Below are 10613 nucleotides of genomic sequence, written 5' to 3'. Positions count from 1 at the left end.
CTGTTGCCCTGGCTGTCGTTCCCAGAGTGGGTGGGTTTGCAGATGTTCTAGGACTGTGGAGGCTCTTTAAACAATCAGACTCTGCTGAGAGAGCAGCAGTTTCTGCCTCCACCCCAACTCCCACTGGTTTGCACAGTCAAAAGCAATGAGGCTTTATTTTCCCCAGCGCTGGGACTATGAGCTGCACGGTCTGGTGTGGTGCTGGGAATGCTCCCAGGTGTCCCTCCCAACTTTTTAAAATGTGTGACTGCACTTTCCACCGGTCTGCCACTGCTGCCACTTCTGCTGCCACCACACAGCATCCTCTCTGCCCCAAATCCGCCCCTCCTACCTGTCTGGATGGGTATTTCTTCTTTATATATTTGTTTGTTGGACTTCCATACAGCTCGATTTTCTGGAACTTCTGGTTGTCTCTAGTTTTGAGGTAGTTGTATTTCTTCTTAGTTATTGAGGGAGACATGGCATTGTCTCTCTTGGCCTCAATCTTGGCCAGAAGTCTGCCCTTCCATTTTAAATGATGGCTTTGCTGGATAGAGAAATCTCAATTGTAGGTCCTTAATTTTCATTACTTTGAATACATCTTGCCAGTCCCTTCTTGCCTGCAAAGTTTCTTTTGAGAAATCAGCTGATACTCTCAGAGGCACCTCTTTGTGGGTAACTCTCTGCTTTTCTCTTGCTGCTTTTTAGATTCTCTCTTTATCTTGAAACTTTGGCATTTTAATGATGATGTGTCTTGGTGTGGTCATCTTTGGGTCTAGCTTGTTTGGAACTCTCTGTATTCCTGAATTTGTATGTTTATTTTCTTTGCCAAATTAGGGAAGTTTTCCTTCATTATTTTTTCACATAAGCTTTTGATTTCTTGATCTTCCTCTTCTCCTTCTGGCACTCCTATGATTCAGATGTTGGCACATTTAAATTTGTCCCAGAGGCTTTATCTTCCTTGGCGCTAGAACTATAGCTGCACAGTCTGGTCTGGGGCTATAAGCACTCTCCAAGTGTCCCTCCTGACTTTTTGAAACATGTGACTACACTTTCTGCCAGCCTGCTGCTGCTGCACTGCTGCTGCCACCACACTGCTTCTTCTCTGCCCCAGCCACACCCCTCTTACCTGTCTGGATGAGTATTCCTTCTTTATATCTTTGTTTGTTGGACTTGCATGCAGCCCAATTTTTTGTAATTTCTGGTTGTCTCTAGTTTTGAGATAGTTGTATTCTTTCTTATTTGTGGATGGAGATGCAACGTGTATATCTAGACCTCCATCATGGCTAAAAATCTTCACATTGTTTCTTCTTGCAACTATAAATTGCTCCTAAGTCTCTAGACACACGGTGATATCCACATTCCCAGAAATTTGTTTAGAGTGCTCCCACATTCCAAATTCCTGGGAAACTGTAGGAGTTTTTGCTGTATCAGCACATGCCTATCCCGTAGGGAGACTATTATCTCTTTAGCTCACCATACTGTATTATTTGCATTTTCATGTTGGCTCTTTTCCTATGGGCAACCGCTCCTCATGGTTTAAGGAATTCTAGCCCCGGCCTGAGCATGACGAGCCGCCAGCTTTCTGGCCACACTTGCCTCTAAGTCTCAACATAAGGCTGCGCGTGGAACATGACTGACAACCACTCAGAGGGTTGCCATGGGAATTAGATCAAAGAGCACTCATTATGCTCATTATAGTTTAGAACTTGCTCTGCTTTCCTTATCGACAATTTAGTGTAAGCTATCTTTAGCAGGGAGTATATGGAACCCTGCACCTGGTCCGAATGTTTTAGAGAACTTGACTCTAATCAGTCAGTGTGATTCCTGAATTAGTGTATGTTATCTGTTACTGTCAAACAACTGAATACAATAGACAATTTATGAATTTTAGCCTTGTATCTCTCGTATATATCCTCCTCAATAAAAGATATAAGGAATGAAGGTTTGGCAGCTGGTCTCCACTAGAGAAGCAGTCACCTTCCTTCCCCCAGACATAACAAAGTGTCCTGAGTAAAAGTTTGTTCTGCCATGGTCACGAAGCCTCTGCTGGACAGAGCAACTTCCAACCGAGCCTAGGGTGTGTGTGGCACCTCCGCCATATTTCCCAAATAGGTAACAAATCATCTGAAAAAAATTGAATGAATAGTTCATTCTTTCCTCCTTAATTTGAAAGGGAGCTTTATCATAAAATAAATGCTTGGGTCTACTATATGTCAGATTTATTTCTGGAGCATCATTTTCCATTGACTTAATTTGATTTGTGTTTCAAATACTAACTGCTTTTAATTAAAGTTTTTTATACTGTGTCCTCATACCTTGTAGGCTGATCTTATGAAGAAAAAAAGCATCTTATTTTTGCTTTATTTTGCATATCCCAAATAGCCTCAAGGGTGAACATCTTTTCATGTTTCTTGGCCATTCATGTTTTTTCTTTTAAAGAAATTCATATCCTTTACTCTTCCATTATACATATTGAAGAATTCCTTCTTCCAGGTCTTCCAATTTTACAGTGCCTTTCATAAGAATAGTTTTAAATTTAGATGCAGTCAATCTTTCAATCTATGGCTTTTAACTTTAATAGCTTGCTCAGAAGTTTCTTTCCCTTTTCTCAAAAGTTGTAAAACTCTTCTCCATATTTTCTTCATTAGTTTCAATATTTAGGTCATTAATCCATCTAGAGGGGAGGGAGATAAAGTATATAATGCAGTGAGAGATTCCTCTGCCAACCCATAGGGGACGGCAATACAGCATACCTGGAAGATAAAAGAATTTAGCGGCCCCTGTCACATAAGGAGAGGACGAGTTAGGAGATAAATTAAGGGTTAGGTAACTAGTCTCAGTTTATGCAAAAAAACTAGTGGCAGAGCCAGGGCTTAACTCCAGAAAATCTACTCCACAGCTCCTGTTTCTAACTGCTGTGCCCTGTGGATCCCACATCTGATGAAAAGGAAGATCATTATTTCTCACAGTGCCAGCCAATCAGAGTTCAAAAATTAGACTCGTGGTTATTAGACTTGTATGTAAAGCAGTACCTATTTCCACATCTTCATCTTAAATATGGGAAAGTGACATAGGTTTCTTTGTTTGTTTGTTTTGGTGTTGGGGGGCACCTACCCTGCAGATGATGCCTAGCCTACCAGGCAGGATCCAGCAAGAATTGCTCTCGAAGTTGCAGAAACCTTAAATTCTTCTCCCGCCAAGGAGGGAGGACAAGGGAGGGGGGAGGGAGAAGAGAGAATGGAGGAGGGAGGAGCACTCATGGAGGCCCTGCCCCCTAGCCACATAGGAAGCCGTATGTACCCTGCTTTGCATTTCCAAGGTTGTGCTGCAGTGATGAGGACAACGGGGATGGATGCGGACCGTGAGGCATACTTCCAGAGGGGCAGCCTGTTCTGGTTCACCGCCATCAACCTCTCCTTTGGCTATTACGGTAAAAGCAGCGAGGGTCGCAAGTGCCCCATTCAACTCAGGATCCGGGCCTGAAAGGAGGGATGGTCGTGCAGGCACAATCCCACACCCGCGCGCTGGGAGCTGAGGGAGAGAGTAGATCCTGGAAAAAGAGGCAGGCGCACTTGTCTGCCAGTGGAGGCCCTGAGAAACCAGCTACTTGGTCTTTCAAAATGGTGGTAGCGAAGTCCGAGGCCGGCAAGGCTGCCACCACCTACTTCTGTGCAGCCAGGCCCTTGCCCTCGTTAGTCACCGTTTTGGGATTTCCTAGGTTACTGGAATAAGTGGAACTTTCACGGGTTCGTAGGCCTGTTTCTAGTTTAGAGTGTTCCTGCCTTTGGGTTCTCTCTGCTCCAGGGTTACTGTGATTGACCCCAGTCTCAGAACTCGTGAGGAAGCCAGGTTTACAGACTGCCGTAGGCCTGCAGAGGCAGCGTAGGGCTCCCGAAGCAGAATGTCTGAGGCAGTTGGACTTGCTTAGGGAACGGAGATAAACCTAACGGATGGGTAGGATTTAATTGGTAAGAAGGAATAGAGAGGATATAAATGTTTTGGCAGGGGTCTGGATCCAAGAAGGCAGGTGATCTCTACTGAGAGGAGGAATGACTTTTGTCTGGCTGACGGAGTTCCTTTAAAAGATAACAGGCAAAACTTCTGGAAAAGTAGGTTGGGGACTGAGTTGGTATAATTTTAAATGAAGGCAAAACTATTTGGATATTTCCCGGTAGATCCTGGAGACTGAGGATTAGAAGTGTGTTTGTTTGTCCACAGTGTTCTTCGTTGTGAAATCTACGACCTTTGTCCTGATTTCCCCATATGTAAAATGGAGGTGTTTAACTGAAAAATTTCAAAGGTGGTTTCTGTTCTATGATTTTACATCTCTGTCTAGTTAGAATATAGTGATTCCCTCACTTATCGTGGGTATTACATTCCAGAACACCCCCCCCCCCGCACCATGATAGGTGAAAATCCACGAAGTAGGAACCTTACATTTATTTTAGTATTTATATATATTTTAAGACTTTATAAACCCTTCCCACACTTATAAACCATTCCCAGTCCCTTATTAACCTCTTCCACACTTTTATAAACACTACTTATGTCCTTAGACATACTCTACACTCTTAAACCTATGTAACTTTAACAACATATGTATACAGTACCACAAAATCCCGCAATATACCAAAAAGTCCATGATAAATAATTAAATATAATACTTTTTAAAATCCCACGATACAGTGAGGCCATGATAAGTGAACCGCGATATAGAGAGGGACTACTGTATACATGGAGGAAAGCTTTGATTACCTCAAATTGGGATGCTGTAGGGCTGGTAGATGGTGCCCATTCCATTCCACTTCTTTGGGAGAACGGAGTGATGTTTTATGCTTTATTTAAGTTTTAGGTGTGTAACATCATAATGGGAGAGGTAGTACTGCTCTTGGCTGACATCTGTATGGCACAGTAAATTTTGGGCCTGGTGGGACTTAATTGCTCTCAAAATCCTAAGCTGAGAGAGGTTACGACACAGAGACTGAGGGAAAGTTGGTAAGGTTATAAAAACCTTACGTGATTAAGTGGTTGCTATTAGCACTTCACAAAGCTGATCTCACTTATTTTTCAATTTTGTGCAGTGGATCAGTCCCTTTTTAGAGGAAGAAAAAGTGAAAGAACAGAAAGGGATTATGTTAATGCGGGGTTGGCTCAAGCCATAGTTCTGCAGTAAAGAAGCTAGCCAGTGCACATAAGCTCTTAAACTTTGTTAATACCTGTATAAAATAATGTTTTTGTGGAATTCATTCAGAATAGAAGTCATCCAACCTAAGCACTAAGCTGATAACCACACAATTTCCTCAGCATAAATCTCCCACTAGAAATAGTTTTTAGAAAATAGAAGTAATAGTGGATCCCCAGATGACTTAGTTCAGTTTCTTTGGTCTGTTCTTGTAATTGTGGAATCTGGATTATTTCATAGCCTCTCTCAAAAAATAAACCAGATTTACAGCTAAATTACAGAGCAATCAACCTGAACAACCAACTAAAGTCTAGCTAATATGAAATTATAACCAAGGATTACAGAAGAAGCTACATGGATTCTGGTAAGAAAGGTTATAATTTAGAAATGTATAGCCCCTGCACACAGGTGTAGCAGTAGAGGAGAAGTGGAGAGTTATCCCAGCTGCGGTACTCCTTCCCTCATGAGCATGGGGTCTCAGCATCACTCTGTGATCACCAATCTAAACCAACAGTGATGGGAAGAGGAATCTGTGTAGCATCTGGCAGTGGGATCACTGGGAATTCACTTTGCCTGGGGGACTCAGAAAGCACCCTCCCAGGTTAGAGCACTCCTGTAGTTAAAGCAGCAGCCTAGGGAGTTCACAGTACAGACTCTGACTGCTTCAGAGGCCATGCTGCCATACTTGGGTCCTGTGGAGGGACCTGATGTCTACACCCAAATTCAAGAAGGCTAAAATCATGTCAAGTATTTTCTTGCATCATAGTGACATGAAACTAGAAATCAACTACAATTTAAAAAATCAAAAACATTTAAACACATGGAAGCTAAATAGCATGCTATTAAACAATAAGTGGGTAATAAAACATAGCAAGGAACAAATCAAAAATTACACTCAAGCAAATGAAAATGAACACATAACAACCCCATATCTATGGGACAAAGTGAAAACAACCCTAGGGGGGAGGTTCAGAGCATAACCAGCTTACTTCCAGAAGCAAGAAAAATCTCAAATAAACAATCTAATCCTACACATGAAAGAACTAGAAAAACAACAACAAACAAAGCCCAACGTGAATAGAAAGAAATAGATGATAAAGATCAGAGCATAAATAAATGACATAGAGACTAAAAAAAACATTATAAAAGATAAATGAAACCAAGAGCTAGTTCTTTGAAAATGCAAACAAAATTGATGAACCTTTAACCAGACTCATCAAGAAAAAAAGAAGACTTCCGGCCAAGATGGAGGCGTAGACAGACATGCTGCATCTCCCTCCACAACTAAGAAGGAATACAACTACCTCAAGACTAGAAACAACCAGAAGATCCAGAAAATCAAACTGCATGGAAGTCCAGCAAACAAAGATATAAAGAAGAAATACTCATCCAGACAGTTAGGAGGGGTGGAGCCAGGGCAGAGAGGATGAGATGTGCTGGTGGCAGCAGTGGTGCAGTGGCAGGCCAGTGGAAAGCGCAGTCACACATTTGAAGAAGTTGGGAGGGACACCTGAGGCGCGCTCCTGGCACCAGACCAGACCACACAGCTCACTGTCCCAGCGCTGGGGAAAATCAAGCCTCATTGCTTCTGACTGTGCAGACCAATGGGGGTTAGGGTGACAGAAGAAACTGCTGGTCTCAGCAGAGTCCACTTGCTTAAAGGGCCCCCATTGTCCTAGAACATCTGCAGACCCACCCACTCTGGGAACAATGGCCAGGGCAGCAGCTAGAGGGACGCCAGTCCAGTGCGGAAGTGGGAGAAGTGCCTGGAAAAGGGGTGAATGCTGGGCAAGTGGCATTATCCCCTCTCAGACCCCTCCCCCGCATACGACGCCACAATGTGGTGAAACAGGTTGCCCGTTACTGACCAATACCTAAGGTTCCGCCCCCTACAACATAGTAGGAGTGACAGCTCTCCCTGGGACACAGAAGGAAACAAACACAGGAGACTTCCGGCCAAGATGGAGGCCTAGACTGACATGTTTCGTCTCCCTTCACTAAAAAGGAGTACAACTACCACAAAACCAGAAATAACCAGAAGTTCCAGAAAATAAATGGAAGTCCAACGTATGAAGTTATAAAGAAGTGGTGCTCATCTGGACAGGTAGGAGGGGTGAAGCCGGGGAGGAGAGTTTAAGCTGTGCTGTCTGCCGCAGCAACAGCAATGGAGGTTGGACAGCGATAAGCACAGGCACCTGTATTTAGGGAGAGGTGAGAAGCGCCTAGGGAGAACCCCTGGCTGCAGACCACACTCGTCAGCTTGCGATTCCAAAGCCAGGGAAGATAAACCTCCATTGCCTTTGACTGTGAGGCCGGAGAGGGTGGGGACAGAGGAGGTGGCTCCCGGTCTCTCAGTGGAGAGTGAACGACAGGAATCCATCTTGGACCCCCACCCCCGCAGAAAATGCCACAGCCTGGTGAGATGGGATGCCTGGTTGTGACAAGTGCACGGGGCTCTGCCCCCTATAGCATAGGAGGTGTGACAGCCCTGCCCAGGAAGCAAAGGTAAACACAAAACAGTCAGAATGGCATAGATCATGATAGAGATCCCGGTGATACAGCTGACCAGATGACAAATATATAATCTAACAGCTCAGCAGATAGGAAATCTTTCTGAGGCTCAGTTCAGAGCTTTGGTTATAAAAATGCTTACAGACCTAACAGCAGATCTTAAACATGATGGGGAAGGAATGAAGGCTAGTCCTGCTGAAATGAACAAAAACACATATGAAACTAGTGGTGAGGGAAAGAAAACCAGGAATCAAATCAACAAATCAGAACATAGGGAAGGAACAAACAGTCAACCAGTGCAGAAAGAGGAAATGAGAAGTGAGGAAAATGAGGAGAGACTCAGAAACTTATCGGACAGCTATAAGCGGGCCAACATCCAAATCATAGGGCTGCCAGAGGTGAAGAACTAGAAATTGAAAAATTATGTGAAAAAATAATGAAGCAGAACCTCCCTAACTTGGGGAAGGAAATAGACTTACAAGTCCAGGAAGCACAGACAGTTCCAAAAAAACTGGACCTAGGGAGAACCACACCAAGACACTTTATAATCAAAATGTCAAAAATTAAGGATAAAGAGAGAATCTTAAAAGCAACAAGAGAGAAGAAGAGAATTACATATAAAGGGGTCCCACTAAGACTCTCAGCTGATTTCTCAAATGAAACTCTGCAGGCAAGAAGAGACTGGCAAGAAATATTCAAAGTACCAAAAAGCAAAAACCTACAACCACAATTACTCTATCCAGCAAAGCTGTCATTCAGAATAGAAGGGCAGAGAAAGTGCTTCCAGGACCAAGTAAAACTGAAGGAGTTCATCAGATCCAAACCACTGTCATATGAAATGTTAAAGGGACTTGTTTAGGAGAAAGAAGATCAAAACTATGAACATTAAAATGAAAACTGTATCACAACAACCAACAACAAAAGCTAGGGAATCGAAACAAAGGCAAACTAAGTAGGCAACGAGAGTGGGGAAAGAATTATAGGTGTGAGGAACATTTTGGGGGGAGGTCAGCAGAGACGGGAAAAGGGGAAAAGGGAGGGAGATGGTACAGGAATTAAGAAGCATAGTAGGAGGAAGTGGAGTAGATAGGAAGATGTGGAGAACTATATGCATAACCAATGGGCGTGGACTGAGGGGGGGACAACTGAAGGGACGGGTGTCACTGCGTGGAGGGGAGCAAAGGGAAAAGAAATTAGGACAACTGTAACAGCATAATCAATAAAGCATATTTTTTTAAAATATGTTCAAAAAGAATGTGTTAGGCCTATTCTTTTAAATAATTATAATACAATATTTAAGCAGTACGTAAAGGAACCAGAGCTATAGTTTATGTTATTATTAGTAGTAGTAGTTTCATAATTATCATTTAAAAGAGTTATAAATTATATCTCAGAAGGCAGGAATACAGTTTTTCTGCTTTCATTTTAAAACTTTTCTGGATAAACATACGTCTTAATAAGCTTTTTTTTTTTTTTCCAAAATACACTGCTCTACTATTTTGGGTCTTAATCTCAATAAATACCCTTCTCCTTATTGCTTTGCAGTTGCTGAGACTAAGCTGGCTAACTTAGAGAGATAAGGAACCTAAAGTCAAAATTGGACCACACCAAAAACGTAAGACTTTTTTCTGCTACAGTGTGTTCCTGACTCTCACTTTTTCTTCAGTCTGCTTTAGAATTTTTGGAGGGTCGAAGATAACTAACATTTGTGGACACATTATATACAAGGGTCTGTACTAGGTTGGCATTCTCATAATATGGTTTCATTCAATCCTCTCACCACAATATTTGTGGGTATTATACTTATTTTACTTACAGGTGAGAAAAAATAGATCCAACAGTTGTAGATGATTCACTCAACAGCACACACCTGAGAAGTAGAGAAGGAAAGATTATATGGAGGATGGCTGACTCAAAAATCTTCACTTTTCCTCAGCATCCATTGTATACATATGGCTGTCCATACCTCTGCTTATCTGAGAGTGAGGCCTAAGTATGTTTACCTATGTCCACCTACACTAGCACAGATTGTAATGCATGACTGTCTCAAGGGTCGGATATCCCAGGAGAGGCCACGCTTTCTGCCAGGGCCTTGCTCTACCACTGAGGAGTTCTTCCTTACTAGGACCTGAGTTCAGGTGGTCACGTGATTGAGCCTAGGCTCTTTTTTCAGAGTCCTCAGTCCCCAGACAAGGGCCTTTTTACCTACAGTTCTGGGCTAGGCTCTAAGCCAAGTCAACTCCACCTATCATTTGTGATTTCAGTGCAAACCTTCTCCTTGGGAAAAAGATCTGGAAAGAAGCTCTATGTGACCAATGGTGAAAAGATGCCTTTTCCAAGATGAAGACTCTGTGCACTGAGCTCCAGGCCACCATGGCCAGCCCCAAGATGGCCAAGGAGAACAAAGCCATCCAGGATGTGGCCAAGGACAGTGCCTTCCTGGGCACCACAGATGAAGTGACCGAAGGCCGGTTTGTATATGTGACAGGAGGGAGGTTGACCTTCAGCAACTGGAAGGAGGGTGAGCCTAATGACTATGGCTCAGGGGAGGATTCTGTGGTCCTTAAAACTGACGGAGTCTGGAATGACATCTCCTGCTCTTCCTCCTACATGGCTGTCTGTGAATTCCCAGCCTGAAGATGAGGGTTCCTCATCCCCCCCCTTGGCTCTCTGCAGAGCTCTCTGCTGCTCTAAAAGAGAATTCAATGATGGTTTCCTCATGCAAGTTTTGACTCATTCCTTCATGGGGATAAGAGGAAAATGAAGGGATGTATTTGTGGGATGAGGAAGTGAAAAGAGGCTGAAAGTGGAACATGAGGGTTTCTGGTCCACTTTGTGGCAAAGGACACCCTCTATGCTGCCTGCAAGCATAGCTTTGGATTATAGTCAACCATAGAAAGGGCCAAGTCTAGCCCTCTCCTTTTCAGTGAGGACACTG

The 10613-nt window shown here is 43.2% G+C and overlaps 1 pseudogene; it reads left to right on the top strand.

The window, feature by feature from the left end:
• The first annotated feature begins 3330 nt into the window (after positions 1–3330).
• Positions 3331–10312, top strand: LOC150010358 (mannose-binding protein A-like; annotated as a pseudogene).
• The last annotated feature ends 301 nt before the right edge of the window (positions 10313–10613 follow it).

The sequence above is a fragment of the Furipterus horrens genome, unplaced genomic scaffold (genome assembly GCF_987537825.1).
Source record: "Furipterus horrens unplaced genomic scaffold, mFurHor1.1.pri manual_scaffold_5, whole genome shotgun sequence".
Lineage (NCBI taxonomy): Eukaryota > Metazoa > Chordata > Mammalia > Chiroptera > Furipteridae > Furipterus > Furipterus horrens.
This window is presented reverse-complemented; position numbering and strand designations above follow the sequence as displayed.